Source organism: Papaver somniferum, chromosome 10 (assembly GCF_003573695.1).
Source record: "Papaver somniferum cultivar HN1 chromosome 10, ASM357369v1, whole genome shotgun sequence".
NCBI classification, from domain to species: Eukaryota; Viridiplantae; Streptophyta; class Magnoliopsida; order Ranunculales; family Papaveraceae; genus Papaver; species Papaver somniferum.
This window is the reverse complement of record NC_039367.1, coordinates 134,248,870-134,271,559: the sequence shown is the minus strand read 5'-3', so window position 1 is coordinate 134,271,559 and position 22,690 is coordinate 134,248,870. Positions and strand designations below refer to the sequence as shown.

The 22,690-nt window shown below is 36.9% G+C and overlaps 1 long non-coding RNA gene across 24 annotated transcripts; it reads right to left on the bottom strand.

The window, feature by feature from the left end:
• Nucleotides 1-1,418: 1,418 nt before the first annotated feature.
• LOC113318008 lies at nucleotides 1,419-11,690 on the bottom strand. 24 transcript variants are annotated; one of them, XR_003344203.1, is made up of 11 exons: nucleotides 10,296-11,690; nucleotides 9,999-10,168; nucleotides 9,146-9,199; nucleotides 8,979-9,031; nucleotides 8,238-8,761; nucleotides 7,981-8,071; nucleotides 6,419-6,553; nucleotides 6,010-6,298; nucleotides 3,342-3,465; nucleotides 2,337-2,409; nucleotides 1,419-1,815 (listed from the first exon to the last, which is right to left on the bottom strand). It is a non-coding gene; the product is annotated as an uncharacterized LOC113318008 (long non-coding RNA). The 24 variants fall into 24 exon arrangements; XR_003344209.1 differs by having other exon boundaries at nucleotides 8,238-8,675; XR_003344208.1 differs by having other exon boundaries at nucleotides 9,146-9,195.
• Between the last annotated feature and the right edge of the window lie 11,000 nt (nucleotides 11,691-22,690).

Below are 22,690 nucleotides of genomic sequence, written 5' to 3'. Positions count from 1 at the left end.
AGTAGGGGCGACCATAGCAGCTGGTGGTGAAAAGTAAAGAGGATGCCTCTTAGTAAATGAAGTACCCCTTATCCAAACTGAGGGTCCGAATAGGAGGTGTCCTCCGAGCGCTTTTACCAACTTTTCGAGCCTTATTTTTCCAAAAATGTTTATTGGCCAAAAATACCTACACACGCATAAAACACCATAATAAGTACAAAAATGAGCACTATCAATATATAGAATCGAGACAAATAGGACACAAAAATGCGTCCATCATGTAGATTGTTTAAAACGTTTTGTATTTTTTTAGGTATTTTGGAGTTAGGGACGAATCCGTAAGTATATTTGAGGTGTGTATGTGTATTATTGTGAACATTGATTTTTCACCTAAGTAAGCCAGCTTTTCCACTGGAAGTACTAACCATGTAACTTGATTTGAATCAACCTAATTTAACAAATTTCACAAAGTCACACCATAAACAACTAAACAACTACTTAATAAATTCTTAAAACAATTACTCATTGAAATCCCGAGATTTTGTTTGTCTTGGGGTAAAAAAAAAGTTATAGTTAAATATTGTTTTGTTGGATGTGGATTAGCTCTTTACCTTTAGTCTGTAATTCATGTGCCCCTGAATCGTTGAAACTTTAAGAAAATAAAATAAAATTACAAAAATGTGATAGATACTGGCAGTGCAGCCATCTATTCTCTATTTCGTTGTTGATTCTCTATATGTTTATGCTTGAATTTAGGTTAATGCAACCACTTATTCTCTATTGCATTAATTGTTAAATATCCAAACTCTTGAAAAACTATATCCGATTTTTGTAAACATTGTGTTTCCACCTCAGTAAGTACGATTTGTTGTTGGAAATACTGACCATGTTGGAAGTATTGACCCTGTAACTTGATCTTAATCATGGAAATCAAAAAAAAAATCACAAACCATAAGATAAGCAGTTACTCAGAGATGAATACCTTGCCCCATCCCAAGTTCACTAACACTAGGAGATATTAACTCAATTACCCTACCTTATATTAAATGTGATATAAGATAGAGTATCAAAACAAAGTGCTGGTCGCAACGAGCAGTTAGAGCTCGACTGAACTGCGACTGGTGCTCTAAGTTGTTGGAAACACACCCGAACCAATGTAACAACATAGTTAATAAAAAAAATGCACCACACTTTGGCCTAAGATGCTGTTGGACTCTGGATAGGATGGTAAATATTGAACATTATCCTAAAATAAATTTTCAAAGAGCTGATTGGCCCGACAGTTTGTAATAAGCACCGCCTGAAAACCAAAAAATTTACTTGATTTCCATAAATATGGTTATTATAAATATAGCACTTCAGGTTTCTAGGGAAGATCATCAATAATACTTAAATAAAAATAATCATTGATTTATAATTCATTAAGTATGCCAAATAAATGGTAGAACAATAACCCAAATTATTATTTTTTTAAAAATATATAAAAAAATGTAATTGAACCTTAATGTAGAAGCTAATATTGAATAGAGTGATCAAACCTTCTAAGAATCTTATTTTTAGAAGAAAAAGATATAGCTAAACAATCCATTATTTATTCATTTTTTTTCTTCAAAAATCATCGGTCGCATATTCTTCAAAATTGGACTCTATGTACTTCATTTTGTTGTCTGCGCAAAGTATTGCCTGCTTTACTTCCTTGTCCTTACTTACTGCACGTTTCCTACCTCTCATATCAGATGTCTCCTTATCTCTATCTTTGGTATTATATATAACATTCTTTCCGCGACCTGGAACCTGTAGAGAAAGAGAGTATTACATGCAAACATTGATCCATACCTGAAAAAGATAATATTACTACTGTTTTAGTATGATCGCCATCAGAAACCATTGATATGATGAACCATAAAAGATTATATCAAAAGCAAAATCAATTAACAAAATCACATGACTTTAAAAATAACAACCCAAATGTTAACAACAATATAGTGTAACTATAAACAACTGTTGGTCGGCAACTAAACCTTGCACTGATAGTCTAACTGGAATATCGTTTTGTTACAACTCTACATCTGCTGCTTCAGTTCACTTTTCATGTGCTTGGTTAGTTGCATGTTCTCACTATTACTGTTATAGTTCAATTCATTTTGCAGGGTTTTTCAATCCCCAAACAATCCAAATATTTCATAGGAAACTCGATCACCTTCGGGAAAAATTCCCTAGGTTTCTGAATATCAATCCTTCGTATTTGGACGGGCAACTATCACCATGACTCTAATATACTTTGTTTGTACCAATCAAAGAATGAATCATATCTATAAACAAAAGAAAATTAGATGTATAATACCACAATGACTTACAAAATAGTAGACCATCTTCCCTTTTCAAAGGTCTGTCATCAAGAGCTTTTAATGAGTCCACCCCAATCATCATCTACAACATAAAATCATTTAACAGTGTGGTGAATTGGGAGATGTTGAAAGTGACATCCAATTCAACATCTGAGAGTAGAACAATACTTAAATAAATTCTGGAAGCAATTATTAATAGTTCGTATAATCTCAAGTCGGTTTTCCAACATCTGAATTATTAATACTTCTGATAATCTTTATGACTAAAAACTTATACTTTGCCATGCCAATTAGATTTTTATTTTTTTTATATCAAATCAATCATATTTTCAATGAAATTATATATATATATATATATATATATGTTTTTAACAAAATTCTGATCTCCATCCACGCCATGACTTGCAGTTCTGAAAACACGTTGAGTTTCAGTTTGGCCTCCTTATAACAACCCAATTTACATCTGCTCTTCGCACACTCCGTAAAGAAGAATATCAATATAGTAACATAAAACTTAAATGACAATAGTATTCATGTTTTTTTTTATGGAATCATATATTTTTTGGAAATGGAAGGCCTTCTTTAAATCTCATATATATCATGTAGTACCCAATAATCAAGGAAATGAGTGTTATTTCATCAATAAGCAATCTATTCTCTGATAAGTTTAATCTAATCATTTCATATTACGTCTTCCCTATTTTTCAAACTCCTACAATAATTATATTCTAGCTTTCTAGCTAGGAACACGTTGGAAGTTCTCTTTTTTATTCATCCCACTCAAAGCTTCGGTACCCATCTACACCATCTCCCTTAAAGTAGTCCATGAACAATGTACTGCAGCTAACCTCGTCAAGAGCATAAATTTAAATTCCTACAAAGTAGCTTACAGATCTTTATGAACTTCCATTCATTACCTAACTGGAAGCAACCACTGTCCTAAGGGGCAACGGAAAGCTGAATATACTTCAACTCTATGCATGCTTAACATTTAAAAAAAAAATCGGTTATTACCTTTAATGAATATACTCCAAAGTACCCCTGACGCTTGTTGTACTTGCATCGCTTTTCCATCTAAACCATGAGTCGCCGAATGAACCCCGAATCAAGTCAGTTGGATTTAGCACTCATCCTCGACCTACATCCGTTCATAAAAAATTAGAACAAAGTACGTAGAAAACTACAAATCTTACCATGTTTTCTGAAGTGCATAAGGGATGAAGATATGATTTTAGTTCGGTGTTTTCTTCCATTAAGTTTGTGTTATTAAGGGATAATGTATGTGAACTTCAACATTTAATACGCCACACCAGGACAACATAAATAATGGTACCTAAGTTTTGAATTTTGGTGTGGAAATATACTTACATTGAGTGTGCACTTAATACAAAGTCTACAGGTGATATTTATCTTGAATCCTATTATTGGGGCTTCAACCCAATAGGATTTTGGGGGCTTAAAATGCTATGTCTAGCCAAAAGACGGGAAGGGGGACCTCAAGGTATATGAAAAAGTCAAACGTACCCTCACCTAAATTTCACTATTCATCAAAAAAGAAAAAATCCTATATGTATAATATTCTCTTCTCCTCCTTCTTCTTCTTCTGTTCTCATTGAAAAATCAATATGAAATCGATGATCACGATTTCATCATGAAGAAGATGAAGATCATAAAAAATATCTATATTATCTTTTGCTCATCCTCCTCTTCTCATTCATAAATCATGATGAAGATGATGATCATAATTTCATCATGATGAGGATGATGATCATAAAGAAAACCCGAAACTATGATCTTCTCATTCTCATTCTCATTCATAGTTTTCCCAGTTGTAACAGCAGTTACGGCTGGGAAAACCCATCCTTTTCTGGTTCCGGAAACCAGAAAAAATCAGAAAAACAATTTCGGCCAAGAGTTCTTTATTTTCCCGCCGTAAATAAAAAATACGGCTTGGAACACCAACAATTCCCAACCGTTTTCGCTAACTACGGTTGGATCGACAAATTATCCCAGACGTAAACAGTGTTTTCGACTGGAAGTTCATCATTTCCCAGCCGAAAAAGTGTCAGTTGCTGCTGGGATCTCATGTTTTTCCAGACGAAATTGCAAAAAACCCATATTTTTAATGGATGTTTTCCGATTTGAATCAACAAAAAATCGTCCAAATATAAGGTTATCCAGAGTAATTATAGGATATGCTCCACCATATTAGGTGGTTGATTTTCAAAAAAGTTAAAAAAAATCCTCAGAGTCCTCTTACTTAATCAAAAAAAGAGAGAAAAAAAATTGATGAAAAAAAGTTTTGATTTTCATAAAATAGTGCAGTAATTAATCCTAATTCATACACTAATCATAATTATTTTACTTAATCACCCTAATAAACACTAATTCAATTAAGGGTATATTAGGCATTAATAAAATAATAGGATAAGGGGTTATTGGATTTGCTATTTCATAACCCAAAAAAGCCCCCAAAACTAGTTGGATTTCAAGCCCCAATAATAGGATTCTTTATCTTAAACCGGTATTTTCAATTTTGTAACTGTCTCAAAAGCCATGACCTTGTTAGACCTATTACGATAATCTTATTACCACTTGAGCACAAAACAATAAGAAATATTGGTATACAATAACCTTACCACTTGCGGAAAAAACACAAAGAAATATTTGTATACGTATTCTACAAAATGCATCTTACTGTTGAAATTCAGGAAAGGGCTAAAATTACTAATTATGTCCATTTAAATTATCTTACCTGACAACTTAATGCAAGTGGTGTTATCTATCTATCTTTGACTACCTTGCTAAGTGCAACATTAAAGAGTTGGGCTGGGATTATATTAGGAACTGATTAAAAACAACCTTTAATAGTGTAATATAGTTAAATGCAACCCAACATTAAAATTCCAAATATGTTTTCACTTAATTTACGTGGGTAACCAAAATCCTCCTTCATTGTGTACTTCCTCTCATGTTTGATTAATCGGTAGTTTCCCACGAAGAATAACCAAAAGCAACATAGGCTGAATATGCAATACTCTTCCTAAAAGTAACCCCGAGGTTTGTTTGCCTTTACAATTGATATAGGGCATTTGATGTTACGTGATTTATCGATCATCAGACGAATAATTACGTGATAGATCAAATGATTCCCTGTTTTATTATAGATGTATCATGTATGTGAAATCAAAGAATCGATGAAAGTGAAACCCTAACTTCTAAAAACTTAGAAGAAGATGATGTTAGAGGTGGGTTTCAGTCACCTGTATAAATTAAGTGAAGCCCTAATTCTAGGATTGTTGGCGTTGTTTTGCTACGGGTACCAAGATGATATCCGACATGCTTTTAAATTTATATTGACATCCAAAGCAGGTAAGGTTTCATCCTACTCAACTAAGTTATGCATGTGTATTGCAGAGATGATATTGCCATAGGAAGCAGGTAAGGTTTTGGCCTTCTCAACTAATTTAACTGTGCCATCCGTGGGAGTCGAACCCACACCTACATGGTTGAGAACCATGCGCTCTACCATTTGATCTAAAATAGCAAACAACATTTAATTAATGGGTTTAAGATAATGGCACTTGAGCGTAAATGGTTCACAGGCATAAAGTGAAAGCATGTAAGCAGATTACTTATTAACATGTAAGCATATAATGGTTATCGAGCAGAGAATTTTTACCTTCAGCTTACTTATTAACATGTAAGCAGTCATCTTCGGAAACAAAGTCCCAAATAGAAATTCTTCATTTACAAAGCAGATTGTGGAACTCCTGAAAGTTGACTCAACCCCCTTGAAAGAGCTTGTAGTCAAGCAAATGTTAAAAATCTGGACCATGTCTTATCTAAATAACGGTCAACCTCTTAGCAAAAGCTGTGTTACTCACTCACTAATGAGTAGACACTTGAATATCTTGGGACTAAGCTATTTACACATGCTTGAGATTGGCCCCTGATCAGATGCTTTACGACTGACCCAGAAACACCATAAGTTAAAAAGTAATTTGAGAAAAAGTGCACAGGAACTTCCAAAAGAAAAAAGGATCAAAAGGGAACAACAAAAAAATGTAGAAGATGAGCAGGAGCATTACCTCATTGTCATCACGAAAAAATAGTTCAAGATTTCTTCGATTGTAGTCCGAACCCAGCAGACAAAGCAAACAGGTGCAATACTTCAAGACATGACGACGGGTTTAGAAGTAATTGGCAGATGCATATATTGTATCCTGTCACAAATCAAAGAAGCAAATAAATAATAAACCATTCTGTGTCATGCATGCCTTTCTTAAAAGAAAAATGATTCTTGAATAATTTGGAACTTGTGGCCATATAAAAGGAATCTTAACAAAGGTCTAGTTCGTTTATCAATTTTGATGTACTACTATATAGCCAATCAGAGAGCATATAGTTTCTATTTAAACCGAAACTAATTCCAAAATTGCAATCTGATCACGAACCTAATCTACTTTTATGAGGTATACATGAATCGGCTGTAAACAATTTAATAGTAAAAGAGTCCAAACCACCATTACCAAACAGCAAAAGTACCACATATCCACTATCACCTGCAAGCACCGGCCATTAAATCACATTATGTAGCATCTTTTTGCCACATTAATGGCCTCTGATAGACCTGCAGCTAAACTTAGAACAGTTTTTCCCCTGGTTACAGATTACAAAACCCTTAGCATGGTTATAAGAACATACCGTGCTCCTAAAATCATACCTTTCTGAAAACATATTAGCTGAAAATGATGTGAATAACCAAACTAATGTTGTAAACTATGTTGTAAAAGGCTCCACGGGCGCTCGCCTAGGCGCGCGAGGCGCCCAAGGGGAGCCTAAGAAGAAAAGCGCCCAAGGCGCCAAAATAAACTTACTTCTGTTATTTTCTAATTCTCAGGCACTCGCCTTGGGCGCCTTAGGCGCTCTAGGCGCTAGGCTTGGCGCCTCGCCTCGCCCAGCACTTTTTACAACATAGGTTGTAAATGTTGTCCATCAACACAGATAGATAAATAATCTTAAAAAGCAAAAGGTATACACCAAGTTGTGTGTGCATAATAAGAACAATGATCAACTCCAAGTTATGTGTGCATAATAAGAACAATGATCAACTCCACTGCTAACTTGCACAGCTGAAGTTCTATAACTGTCTTTGTAGACAGTTTACTGCAGCGTGGTCTTTGCTTCTATCAATGCTACCTGAGCATATAATTTTGTTTACGTGTGTGCATTGTTTCTCATAGTTCCTATAAATCTGTTCATCGTACATATATTATATTTTTTATTGAAATAATTAACAACAGTAGGGTAAAGTTCTGATAAGCTTCAATTTATAAAAACATTTATTTAATGGATCATTGTGAATTTGACTATGCAAAACAAAGAACTATTATTTTACAAACCTTATAATTTGAGAATCAAAACAACATCTATGAATTTGACTATGCAAAACAAAGAACTATTATTTTACAATCCTATGAACTACTTTATTAAAAATGTAGAATAAGAAATTCACCACACTAAAAAAAAGACAGTCTGTAAATATTTTAATTTCACCATACACACAATAGGCGACTACAAAACAATAATATACTCCACTGCTTCTATATGTGATTCTGCAAAATATTTGGTGTAAGAGAGAGTTACTTACTTCATCTCAAATTGATGTCATGATCTGGATCGAAGTTTACAACCCCTGAAAGGAACAAATATTAAAATCCTCCGGCATACTGTCTTTTTCTCTGCCAAAGATTTTAAAAAAAAAATGTATAGCATGTCAACATCATATAATTCAAATATCTAACTCTGAATGATTCAAAATAAGTTGTTAACCAATAGCGCAAAGCATGAAACATCTATATATACACCGTCTTGAAGTTTGTATTTTTATTTTTAATCAAATCTTACCGGTGAGGTAGGTGTTGTCGATCCTCCATTGTAGATCCTCCAAATTTGTAAAACAGAATTTGTTGCAAGGAATGTCAATTGAATTAAGCACGAGAGGCTTAACCTTTCTGTAGAACTTGAAGTAGGCACTTTGTTCATTCTTTGCGGGATGAAAGCGAGGCTTTGCACATGGAAGGTTCAACTGGTCAATCAAACACATGTCACCTTTCAAAGATACGCTTCAAACTTCCTGATAATTCTTAGGTACCACCACATGAAGAGATTTTACCAAGCTTCACTGGTTAATTACTACTTGAAAGAAGATGCATTCTTTTTTGCTTCAGTAGTCAAATCTTCTTTTAGTACAACTTGGCTCCATTCCAAGTCCAAAATAGGCAGCTGCTTGTATATATGACATCTTTGCTCACATGGGAGAAATGACTTGGGCTTGAACTGCATCTTTAAGAGCGCTTCCCATGTCACTTAGGCGATAACATAGACAACATCGTTCACAAACTACAGGATAAAACACATTTGAGAAATACCTGTTATGCAAGAAAGCTGTGGGAGTCAGCATCACCGATCAACGTAACATGTACATTAATTTTAGATTATTTGGACTTATGATTCATTAACTTTTGTTGTCAAAGTTGATACTAATGAGGGACCACACTTAAACACAGTTACAGCAAACCCTTCCGTAACTTGTATTAATTAACGATTGAACCCTTGTATGTCTCATTTAATAATCTTAAACATTACCTCTTGTGAATTCTGTAACATTTGAAACCATCCGGCATAGGGAGCAAAAATGCCTTGTATGTAGAGATATGAGATCTTCAATGTTCATGTAAATTGCAGAACACACAGAAACCATTTTGACGGCGGACGACAGTAGTAGACAAATATGAGGTTTAGATAATTGGTACCTTGAACAATGAGAGACCAACTGAAATGTGGCGACTTATCCAGCTTGAGTCTACCTGACGTTGAAAATGCAAAACAATTAACAATTGTAACCAATAAAGAAATATATAACTAAAAATAATATGGTGATATTACAACATTGTGAATAATGTTGCTGAAATTTGGAACCAAAAATTCATTCAGCGAAAACTAAAAACATATATACACGGCAAAATGATAAAAGCAAACAAACGAAGGAACAAAAAATATTAAGGGGTCAGCGAAACAACAAAATTTTTTTTTTTTTTTTGGATCTAGTTACTTAGGACCTCTATGTTGTATTAGGCGCTAGGCGAGGCGAGGCGCCAGGCACCTCGCCAAGCACCTAAGGCGCGCTTAAGCCCCGAGGAAAAATTGGAAAACACCATAAACACTAAGAATTTGGCGCCTTGGGCGCCTTTTTTCTCGGGGGCGGGTGTTGCGCTTAGTGCGCCTTTGGCGCTTAAGCCCCAAAGGCGCTCGCCTTTTACAACATAGCTTAGGACCACAAATCTAAAATAGTACATCTTTGAAGATTGCCCTAAATGGTTCCCTTAACAGAGCTTAATTTGAAGATAGCTGAACCCAACTAAACGAAAATCATTCTCTATTCTATCATTAAGGGACAGATGGCGTTGAGATAATGGACTCCGTAGTTTCAGCCAAAATTCTGAAATCAGTGCTATGAAGGAACTAAAACCTTAGCCTAAAGAGTGGTTAATAACCTAGCATCTAAGTAGCCCACAAACCTGAGAGACTGATGAACTGTAGAAATTATTACACAAACATCATAAGTGGTTTATGAAAGATAACATGGTTAGCAGTATAGTATTTTACCTGTTTGGCATGCATCTCTAAACATCATAAGTTGTTGGCTGTGATGAAGTAAGAGTAACATCTCTAGACATAATAGCTCCAACCCGTCTGCATAAACCCGTCGTCATAAACAAATTTTAATTAGCATTTTTGTAAATGCTCTTACTTTTCCTGAACCTGGTGCAGTCAACCTGACGAAAGAAAGTCAAAACTATAAGATAGAGCGAAACAGGAAGAAGCACCCAAAGCAATGACTCAATCAGCAGAAAAAAGAACTTGTAGTTAATTTGAGACAGGGGAATTATGTCAAATCTTTACCTGTAAAATTCAATTGGATTGCTCCAGTCCATAGAATGCACCAAATGCAATTTCCACTAAGACATTGGAGGATCCTACGACCCGCTCACTAAATACTGGGACGGTTAATACAAACCCAATCCGAGACCTCCATATAAAACTTTTGCATCCATACATTAAGGATGCAGTGGAGAACACATAAGACACGTGTAAAAATTACATGAACGCATAATCTAACATGCATCAGAGAGTTACAAAGAAAGAAGAAGAAAAAAAAAACATATAGGGCAAGGTGAAAAAAGAGTTCTATCATTAAGCTCTTCACATAATTTTGTCATATCTGATTCAAACTTCTCGTGTGCCTCTCGAACTCTTGAAAGGACCTAATCTCCTTGGTCTGATGATGCTTAAATGGTAATGCAACAATTATTCTTATGTCTAACTCTAATTGTTTTACACCTTTATTAAATGATTTTAACAACAAACCTCAGTTTTCCTGCCAACTTTGTTCCCTTTACATATCCCAAGTGGACAGAATATCAGTTTACGCAAGCTTGCCAATTCTGGCTAAACCCGGAATTATCAACAATATTGTTCGAGAGCTCATTGTCCAACTTCTGTAGGATCCTTTACAATACACATGATGAGTTTGCCTAGCTGACAGTTTTCCCCTTCAAGAGTGATCAATTACATACAGGTCTGTATCCCTATCCACTATCATAACAGCAAATTGTTTGAACTATATGCTTTGTCTCATTATGTTTTGAAAACCACAGGGTATAATCATCATCATGGACGTGTACAAAATGTACCTGAAATTTATAACAGACTTTACATGGTATGCGCGGTATAAACATTCACATATATCGTAACATACACTAAAAAGAGTTAACATGCTTTTCTCTAAGACATTCAATTTTTTAGGTTAATAAAACAAATATCAGAGCAACAATGTATACGGTATCAATCACCTGTTTTCTTGGTGGAGACGGGAGATGATTGAGGTAGTCTTAGTAATGGCGACTGAATCAAATTTAAACTTTTGTTGGACTACATTGAAAATCCCCTAAATTTACCATCAAATGTATGAAACCCTAAGTTTTAAATTCTGAAATTGTGACAAAATCAATTACTTATGCCAAAATCTCTTCTTACCTAAAAACCCTTCAAGTACGACTGAATCCGTAAAAGAAGATGCAGATATTGTAAGCACTTGCAAAAGCATGAGAAGATGATGTTGTGGTCAGTAAACCACTGTTGCTGCTCAAGAAGGAGGAGTATATGAAGTTATAGATAGATTCAGGTATGGTGTATGAGAAGATTTAAAGAACCAAGGAAGGGTTGAGTTATAACATCAATTAACCTCTCTCTGCAACTCTACTAGTACACGGCAGGAGAGGACGAAATAGTGGAGGAAATTTCTCGTTTAGGGTTCTATATCATCGATCAAGCGTCGCCCTCTTATTTTTGTCGTCAACAATAACCAAACATTCCCCGTCGAAGTCAAACTCGATCCAGATGATCCCGACCGCCGGATGACAATTTTCGGTAAATCATGTCCACTGATTGACTCTTTGATCACAAATACAAAGACCACATTTTTTTATTACAGTGACTAGGTATCATCCCGGCCCGCTCAACCTTTATCGATTCTTTTTATTATTCATTTGTTTGGTTGGTCGATCAGTATCTTTCCATGCAATTTTAGTCTGTGTTCATAGCAGAATGATCACAATATTTAGTTGGTCGTGTCATATAATAGTGTGTTAATTAGTCGGGTCACAGTAACGTGTTTCATTAGTTGGATGATAGTAGCCAGATAAGGCTGGGGCCTACGGCCCCGGCTATGGAGAAATTTTTTAAAGGCAGATGTAGTGCCCACATTAAAATTAGTGTATTAGTTGGTCCTGTCTATAATAGTCTGAAGCATATTTAGTTAGTCGGGTTATAACATAACGGTCCCACTATTTAGTTGGTCGTGTCATATTATAGTGTGTTAGTTAGCCGGGTCATAGTAGCGTGTTTCATTAGTTGGATCATAGTAGCCAGATAGGGTCAAGGCCTACGGCCCTGGCCGTGGAGAAAATTTAAAGGAATATACTGTGCCCACATTAAAATTAGTGTGTTAGTTGGTCGCGTCTATAATAGTCGGGAACATATTTAGTTAGTCGGGTCATAACAGAATGGTCCAATATTTAGTTGGTTGTATCATATTATAATGTGTTAGTCGGGTCACAGTTGCGTGTTTAATTAGTTGGATTAAAGTAGCAGGATAGGTTCGGGGCCGAGGAGAAAATTCAAAGGCAGATATAGTGACCACATATTTAGTTGGTCATGTCATATTATATTGTGTTAGTTAGTCGGGTCACCGTAACATGTTTAATTAGTTGGATCATATTAGCCGAATAGGCCCCGGCCGTGGAGAAAATTTAAAGACAGATGTAGTGCTCACATTAAAATTAGTGTGTTGGTCGTGTCAATAATAGTCGAGAGCATATTTAATTAGTCGTATCATAGCAGAACGACCTCAATATTTAGTTAGTCGTGAGCCTATAAATTAGCGTGGACCTGTGACCCCAATGTTTTGTTGGCGGGGTCAAATTTCCTGGTACTTACGAACCTGGCTGTGGCCTTTTAAATAATTTTGGAGTAACGAACAACAGTAGACGTATTGATGGTCATTCGAAAGCGAAAACTCTAGGGTTTCACGTGGTGTAGCTCCGGTTTTTTCTCCCCCTCTTTTCTCTTTGCGTTTTCTAGTTTTCTTTTGATTTTGCGCTTTCATGGCGCAAAATCAAGACAATAATCCACCAGTTTTTGGCAAAAGGATATGGAATCAATCAAGATAAAAAAGTATCTATATCCCTATGAATAATTCATCAAACACTAATGCTATGAACCCTAACTCATCCGAGCTTGGGAAGCAGCACGAAGAATCAAATCCTAACGCGTTTAGGAATCTGATGGAGACCGGCAATCATAACGCGTGTAGGATTGAATTTAGCAATCATGGTGCGTTGAACAACAATCGTGGCGCTTCTCAGATTGAAGATGGAACTCATGGCGCGTTTAGGAATTCACAAGAAGATAGGAATCATGGCGTGAATGTGGAAGGATCTTATGCGGCTATATTAAGGAGGAGAACTCATTTTTTGTCACGAATTGATGCTGAAACTCTTTCCCATCCTCCAATTCGTTCCACAACTAATAATGATGTTTTGATTAAGATCCCACGCGAGACTCATGCAAGGATTAAGGCTGTGTGGAGATTTAGTTTGGTTGGTCGTTTGGTTTTTTTCAAAACCCTAAAGTTTGAAGATGTGAAAAGGGAGTTATTGAATCAATGGAAGCTATCTGGTTCGGTCCAGTTTATTCCATGGAAGAAGGGTTACTTTGTTATTAAGCTTGACAATGAAGATGATCGTAAACGTGTAAGTTATGATGGTCCATGGAAGATTAAATCTTCAAACGGAATATAACAGCTTAAAATTTATCCATGGACGCCTATGTTTGATCCTGGGAAAGATAAGATTACCAGAGCTGCAGTTTGGGTTCGTTTCACGGCTTTGCCAATGGAGTTTTGGGATGAAGAGACGATTTTTAGGATGGCAAGAGGGCTTGGTAAGCCGGTCTCAGTTGATCCGCGTACTTTGCGTCATGAATATGGTTACTTTGCTGCAGCTTTGATTGATATCGATTTTTCCCAACCTTTGGGAAGAATTTTGATTGATGGTGAGGAGAATGATGAAATTTTTGTTCAAGATTATGAAATACTTAACAGGCCAAGCTTTTGCGACTATTGTAAATCTATCGGCCACAAAAAATCTGATTGTAGAACAAAAAAGTATGATGATTTGAAAGATAAGGCTGAAGTTGAAACTGATCCTGAAATTAAAAAAGCAATTGAAGCTGATATGGATGATCTTAAGAATTTCTGGCAAAAAGAACGAATTCCTAAAGGTAAGAAGAATGTGTCGTCTGATGCTCCACTCTTGGAAAAAGAACAACCTAAGCATGGTGAGGAGCCCATAGTGTTGAAGAAGAAGCAATCAATGCTTGAGATGGCAACTGGAACACGTACAATCTTTCCTGAGCATTGCAATAGTGCTGGTGATACTTTAGAAGATGATGATAATGAATTGGAGGTGCCTACCGATGCTACAGCTTTGTCCGTGCCGCATGATGTTGTAGCTCCAATTGTTGAAGATCACAACAAGAGTGTTGTTTAGTCCGTGCAGCTTATGGATGGTGGCATATCTGAGCAGTGCGGAGATGATGCAAACGCTGGTGGTGAAGCTACTCCTGGGCTGCATAAAGAAGGTGCGGAATCTGTCCGCAATGAAGATGCGGAATCGTTTTTACGGAGTGTTGGTGCAGCGCTTGAGGAGATGGTGCATGATAATTTAACAAAGGAGGATGATATCGATTTGGAGATGCAAGAGATGGAAGCTTATAGGAATTATGAGGCCATGAAAGAAGCAACTAGGCAACGTGAGGCTGATGCCGAAGCTTCCAAAATTCAACAAAATATTGCTAGGACAAAGCTAGAGAATTTGAGGAAGCAGGTTTTGGATTTGCATCATTCTCCGGTTAATACTCCAATTGCTATGGATGCTCATGAGGAAGCTAGTTTTAGTGCTGCCACTAAGACTTCAAGAAGATCTACACCAGCTAAATCTTTAGAAAACTTATCTCTTTCTAATAGGTTTGAAGCTGGGACCGAAGACATTGATAAGGTGGTTATTGAGGCTGATGAAGTGATTGAGGATGTAGTTGCTACCAACACCTCAAACATAGTTGAAGAGGATGCAAGGAATTTAGAGGTCCTTGCTGATAAAGAGCTAGCTGATCGTGAGAAGAAGGAGTTAGATGACAAGAAGAAAAAATCGAAAGCTCCTAAGAAGAAGACAGTTGTTGTGGTAGCTGTCAGTCAAGTTCAAACACGAGGTGGAAGGTCTTCTAGACAGGGTTCGGCAAGCCCTTCAAAGAGTAGAGTTAATTAATGCGGGTCATTTATTGGAATGCTCAAGGCTTGGCTAAAGAAGGTGCAAGGGCCAAGTTGGGTGAGCTTTATCGCTTGCACAATCCTGATGTTATTTGTATTGCGGAGCCTCAGGTTCGTTGCACTACACGTTTTATTAGGAAGCTTAATTTGCTTGATTTTTGTGAAGATGTTATCACTAATGAGGTGCATGGTCAAAGAGGCAACATTTGGGTCTTTTGGAGGAATTCTATTGTTAGGCCGATTGTTTTATCTTCGTCTAAACAGGCTATCACTTTGGATTTTTCTGGTAATTTTATCACGGCTGTTCATGCTTCGTCTGATGCGGTAGCTAGGAGATCTCTTTGGCGTCAACTGGGGCTGGGATATATTTCCATTCCGTGGCTGGTGTTAGGTGATTTCAATTGTGTATTGCGTCTAGATGAGAAGAAGGGTGGTAGGCCGATCAAAGAAATTTATATGAATGAGTTTCGAAGTTGGATCTCTGACAATGGTTTGGTGGAAGCGGATGCTATTGGGAAGAAATATACTTGGTCTAATTGTCGGAGCGGAGTTCATAGAATTGTTTCTAAGCATGATAGGGCAGTTATCAATGGTGCTTGGCATGATAAGTTTGCTAACTGGAGGTGCAAAGCTATGCCTAGGATATGCTCGGATCATTCCCCTCTTTTGGGTTTTGATTTTGATAGTCCAAGGCCGAAGAGGGCTCCTTTTAGAATTCAGAAGATGTGGTTTTCTCATCCATATTTTTTGGATTTCGTTAGGGACAATTGGAATGTTAGGTTGGATGGTGCGCCTCCTTTTGTTTTTACGTCTAAGTTGAAGCGATTGAAGGATGCATTGAAGATTTGGAATAGAACGGTGTTTGGGGATGTTAAGTTTCGCTTAAAACAAGCGGAATTGAATCTTGATAAGGAGAATGATATTTTGGATCATAATGTTAGTTGTGAGATCCAATTTTTGAAGGTTGCTGATGCCAGGAAAGTTGTTGATGATGTGCGTTCCGAGCTGGCCACTATGCTCAAGCACAAATCGAGAACTAGTTGGTTGGAGGATGGTGATCAAAACACTAGTTTTTTTCACAATGCCATTCGAATGAGGAGGAGCCAAAACACAATTTCGGAACTGAAGATTTCTACTAACTCTACTTTGTTTTTGCAGGATGAAATAAAAGATTACATTGTTGATCACTATCGTGCAAAGTTCAATGGTGGAGCTGTTAATATTGATCCGAGCTTGTTTGATTATGAGCATGAGAGCATCTCAGCATATGAGAGTACTCTTATGGATGCTATCCCATCCTTGGAGGAAGTTAAAGAAGCGGTTTTTGATCTGGGAGCGGATTCTGCACCTGGCCCTGATGGATTTACAGGTTCTTTCTTTCGAATCTGTTGGAACATTATTTCTAGAGATCTTTTTAATGCTATTGCTAACTGTTGGGCGATGAAGAAAATTCCTAATGGCATTAACTCTAGTTTTATTGTTCTAATCCCAAAAAATAATAAGTCTGATGCTATTAAGGACTATAGGCCAATCGGTCTAAGCAACTTCTTCTTCAAAATCATTACAAAGATTATGGCGACCAGGCTTGGCTCGGTGTTGAATAAGTTGATTTCTGAAGAACAAGTGGCGTTCATGAAAGGAAGAAATATTCATGAGAACATAGCTTTGGCCTCGGAGCTGATCAATGAGATTAGCGTTGAACGGAAGCATGGTAATGTCGGCCTTAAATTGGATATAGCCCAAGCTTTTGACACGGTTAGTTGGGAGTTTGTTGTTGAAGTTTTTCGTCAATATGGTTTTTCTGAGGCTTGGTGTTCGTGGTTGCTTAGTATTCTTAACTCTGCCCGTATTTCTATTATGATTAATGGTAGCCCTGAAGGTTTTTTCAGTATCACAAGAGGTCTTCGTCAAGGTGATCATCTTTCCCCTCTGATTTTTGTTCTTATTGAAGATGTTTTGAGCCGCAATCTCTCCAAGTTGTTTGCTGCTAGAAGTATGCATCACATGGTGAGTAAGAAAGGTGTGTCCCCAACTCATTTACTCTTTGCGGATGATATTCTTATTTTCTGTAAAGGCAATCTTCATAGTTTGCAGAATTTGAAGGAGATGCTTGGCATGTATCAACGTGCTTCCGGGCAGTATGTTAGTTATGCCAAAAGAAAATTCTATTTTGGTGGAGATAGACATTCTCGTGTTGTTGCTATTGCAAACTTTATGGGCATGGAGAGGGCGCTATTCTCGGATAAGTATTTGGAAATCCAATTGAAACCTGGTATTGTGCGTCATATTCATGTTCGTCAGGTTATGGAAAAGATTATGGATAAGCTGGCTGGTTGGAAGGGTAAGCTCTTGTCTTTTCAAGCCCGGTTAGTTTTGATCAAATCAGTAATCTCTAGTTATTTGCTTCATTCCATGGCTGTGTATAAATGGCCTTGCACAGCCATCAAAACGGTGGAGAGGGCCATCCGCAATTTTTTGTGGTCTGGTGATGCTGAGAAGCGCAAACATTTCACGGTCCTTTATGATGATTTATGTCGTTCTAGGCGTGAAGGTGGGCTTGGGCTAAAGAAGTTGAATGATGTTAATAAGGCCATGCTTATGAAGTTGTGGGTTTCGATTCGTGACTCTAATAAGACTTGGGCAAGATTCTTGAAGGCAAAATATTTCAAGGTTAGTGGCAACTTGATTGATTATAAGTTGGGTTCTTCGGTTTTTCCAGGAATCAGATTGGTTCATAACTTTGTGCAGCGACATACACGCTCAATTATAGGTAACGGTGCTAATACTTCCTTATTTTTTGATAATTGGTGTGCTGATTTTTCAATTGCAAGCCGCCTTGGCATTACAACAAAGGGGCCTAATGATTTTAAGGCCAAAGTTAGTGATATTATTGTTGATGGCTCTTGGGTTATTCCTCCAAAGACTAAAGATTTGATGATATGTTGCAATATTGATGTTGATAATTTGCCTCTTATTGGTGGTGGAGATGATTATAAGATTTGGGACTTGGACAGTAAGGGTGCTTTCTCTGTCAAGTCTGCCAAGGCTGCCATCCGTGGGCCTATTGAAGTATCGCCAACTGCAGCTCTTTTCTCTAGAAGTGTTGTGCATCGTACTTTGAGTGTTCAATACTGTAAGTTATTTCATAAACAATGTTGTGCTTCCGATGATAATATTATGAAGAAGACAGGTAGGGAGATGCCTTCTATGTGTCGTTTATGCAAAGATGATTGCGAGGATGTTAGTCATATCACTTGGCATTGCAAACTTGCTAAGAGGATTTGGAATTGGGCAACGGCTATTTTTGGTCTTCAGCCAAATGAGGATCTCGTGACATCTTACAAGGTGGCAAAGGGCCGGAGTAGAATGATAAAAGACCTTTGGCTTGTTGCTAATCTGGCAATAGTCACGGAGTTATGGAAGTTGCGTAACAAAGCTTATTTTGAGAACATGCGGGTTCGTTGGCTGGAGTTTAAAGGTAGAGTTCATCAGGTAATTCGTGATAACTCTATTAGAATGAAGGGCCATATGCATAATACTTTGGATGATTTGCGTATTGTTAATTTCTTTAGAGTGAAGCATAGATCTTGCGATCACTCTGATCCAATTGAAGTTACTTGGTCGCCACCAAATCCTGGTGAACTTATGATCTGTTGTGATGGTGCATCTCTTGGAAACCCGGGCCAAGCTGGTTCTGGTGTTGTTTTCCGTGATTCCAACTCGTCAGTCTTGGGTGTTTTATGCGTTGGCCTGGGTTGGCAGACTAACTTCTATGCTGAAGTTTGTGCGGTTATCTACGGTGTTGTTGTTGCTCAAAGATGGAAGATGAAGAACTTGTGTATCAGATCAGACTCGATGAGTTGCATATTTGCTCTTCAAAAAGGAGAGTTACCGTGGCAACTAATGCAGAGATGGCGAATAGCGAAGTCTTTTTACAACAATATTAGCTATGTTCATAGCTTCAGAGAGGCTAATTTTTCAGCAGATATCTCGGCCAAACAAGCATGTTTGTTGGCTGAGGATCATTATGAGTTTTATGAGGGTAGGCCAGGTTTTATTCAATCTGTTGAATGGCCTGGAGAGGTTTACTATCGTTTTTAGGTTTTTTTAGCTTGCGGCCTTTTGGCTTAGCGCTAAATTAGCCTGATCCCTGTACAGTTTCGCTTTTTTATTCTATTTTATTGACCGAGTAAAAAAAAAGTATTGATGGTCATTCTTATTCTCGCATCGTTATTACCAGAAGATTAATTCTTCTGTTCTCGATTATGTGTTCAGTTATTTTAAAACAGTCTCAGCTTCCAGTAGATTAATTCTCCATTAAGCTTACCATTTAATCGGCTAAACAAACTAAATCAATAAACTTCCCATTTTCTTCACCTGCTTCTCGGAATAATTCACTTAACTATAATTAATGTTTCGACAAACATGACCACCATTCAAATTTTATTCGGTTTCCAAAAGTTTAATCAATGACCGTCTTTGGTAAGTTGGGTTCCATGGAGGAACAATACAACGCCAATGTTCTTTTGAACAATACCACGTGCTTCGTTCTAAACATCTAATACAAATAGAGACAGAGATAGCTGTGAAAGGGATTTGTATAAAAGTATAAATATTGACAGAATTTTGTGTTAGCTAGTTGACATGTGGAGATTCCACTAATACAAAAACTTTTGAACTTATCTTTTGTATGCAGCTAGAACCCAAATTATGTCTTCACCAGCTTACCTTTTGAAACACTTAACCATCCTTCAAATTCATATCCCACACGATTAGCAGCACTTTCTACATTGGCAGGATTCTGTGTTCCTCTTTCACACGTATCACTAAATTTATTCTCTTCTACACCAATAAGATGCTTCACATTGGCTTTAAATCTCCTAAAAATATCAAGTCCACTCATCATCATCCTCAAACAGGTCTACCATATCGTTTTATTAGTTGCTTCTTTCGAACCTGTTGCTGGGATAACAAACTTAGTGATACAAACTTAGATTCAGGACGTCCATATATGAATTGAAACTTCCAACTCTATGTAAACAACTAACGAAATCATGGCAGCGGCCCAGCGGAACCAAGTTGGTAATGATTTAGGCTTTCTGTCTAATACTTATTGTGTCTTTCAATCGGTGGTCCTTTTTTTTCTTTAGTGATAAAAAGACGGCAGCAAGATCACGTTTCTTCCCTCCATTATCACGCATAAGGAATTGCGACAACAACTGGTTTGTAGTCCATGAGGATGATGCTGTCAGTAGCTTCCAACAATTTTTTGGCAGAACCAATATGTGCGGCATGATCAATGTATGCATTGACGTCAGTTGGAAGACATGGGTATGTTTGTTGTGCTCTCATCTTTTCCCCTCTATAAATCGGCAACAACTTATATATACATATCAAAACAGCTCCTTTGATTTGAACTCCTTTACAGAAAATCCCCTACCATTATAAAGGCCGATAAATCAAAATTTAGGGAACATACTTATTAACAGAGTCAGGAAACGAATAAATAAGGAATCGGTAACGATTTAGGAAACCAATAAGTAAGGAGGTAATAAACAAATAAGGAAACGCTAGTAACAGACGGCAGAAATCCGAATTTTCAGAAGTTAGGAAAGTGTTCTCAGAGAAAAATGCCTCCCTTGGTATCTTAATTTCTCCAAAAATTCACAAAAATAAAGGAGCCATATGGATCCCTGGATCCCTCTCTTAGTGCCTCTCTTATAGGTTTTGAAATGTTAGTGGTATTTTATTTAGACTCGAAATTCCGTTTTCTTGTTAAACTTTGTTCTAGAAGTATCAGGAAAAAGACATATTATGGAAGCGTAGTAAAAACGGAAGTGTAACCGTATTAGGAAACACATGGATCCGACGAATGAAAATATCCCTCTCTCGATTCTCAATCCGAGCCTTACGATGTTAAAATTGATGGTCTGATATATCAGTCTACACAAAAACCACTTCTTTTTATAATATAGATGTGTACACCTCATAAATTCCAATGCCACCATCTAAGTCTAGAATATATAGGAAGGTTTTGATTACCATGAGTCGACCCCGCACAACAGGTTTACAAAGGACCAAATCATTATTCATAGGTCAGAATCTCAAAATAATGATCATATCCAATCATGAATCTAGAATTTCTTCCTAAGTCAAGGTCATAGTAACCCATCATACTACTAAGACTGAAAAATCAAGCATAATATGCATACGAGTTGTTTCCCCAAATAAAATAGTATATATATAATATCAAAATGGATGGGTTACCGCCCTACTAAGATAACATTGCTCACAGATGAGTTACCGCCCTACGATATATTAATAAACAGAAATAAATAATATCAAAACGGATGAGTTACCGCCATACTAAAATAAGATTGCTAACGGATGAGTTACCGCCCTACTCAACTTAGCAAAGAGCTGCGGGAATCATAGACACTCTTCACGAGGAAACCAGACAACGCATATCACACAATATACCCATTCAATTACAAACAACATGCTCACAGAAAATAATAACTCAACATGCTCGCAGATAAAGTAAACTTAATGATTACAAGAAGGTTACAGAGTTCCCACCTATCTTAATGATAAGCCATGCCTACCTCAAAATCCACAATCCACTGCTTCATCCTCTGAATCAATCGTTGTTAATATAGACTAATTGTAAATCATACAAGCACTCTAAGAATTTATCCATTAGGCTCATACCATGTTCATACATAATATTATACGAATTCCCAGTTAATGGCTAAGTAAAATATTAATTGTTCTAGTTTTATCAATGCTTCTATAACCTGATATTTAGTGTTCTTGGCTTAAATCAATATCTACTTACCGAAATGAGGTAAAATTGGATGTCATCGGAAAGCTCTCGAAAATTTTTACAACTTTATAGAAGGAACCGAAAGCTAAATTGGAACATAAGTGGTCCAACAATACACAATAAGATATCTGGTCCTAACCCTAACCCGCGGTTTGGACTAGGGGTGTCAACGGGTCCGGGTCCTCCCGGGTATCACTAGACCCGGACCCTACTTATAATGGTCGGGTCCGGTTCCTAACGGTTCCGGATCCGGTTCCTAAACTTGTGGACCCAGAACCGGACCCGTTTAAATACCCGGGTACCCGTCGGTTCCGGGTACCCATTGGTTCTTAATAAAACTATTTAAAAAACCTCAAAAACTTAATATATTTCTCTTTTTGGCTTGGATTTAAGTAATTTCTATAAAAATTTATTATTATTTCTTATTAATGTACTAAATAAAGGTTAAATGTAAGAGAAAAAAAATTAAATGAGTAAAATATCAAAGCTAAAACTAGCAAAAATACTTGTAATTTTGCTAAAAATATGAATAAAAGAATGAATAAACGGGTACCCAACGGGTATTACCCGTTTGGACCCGTTTAA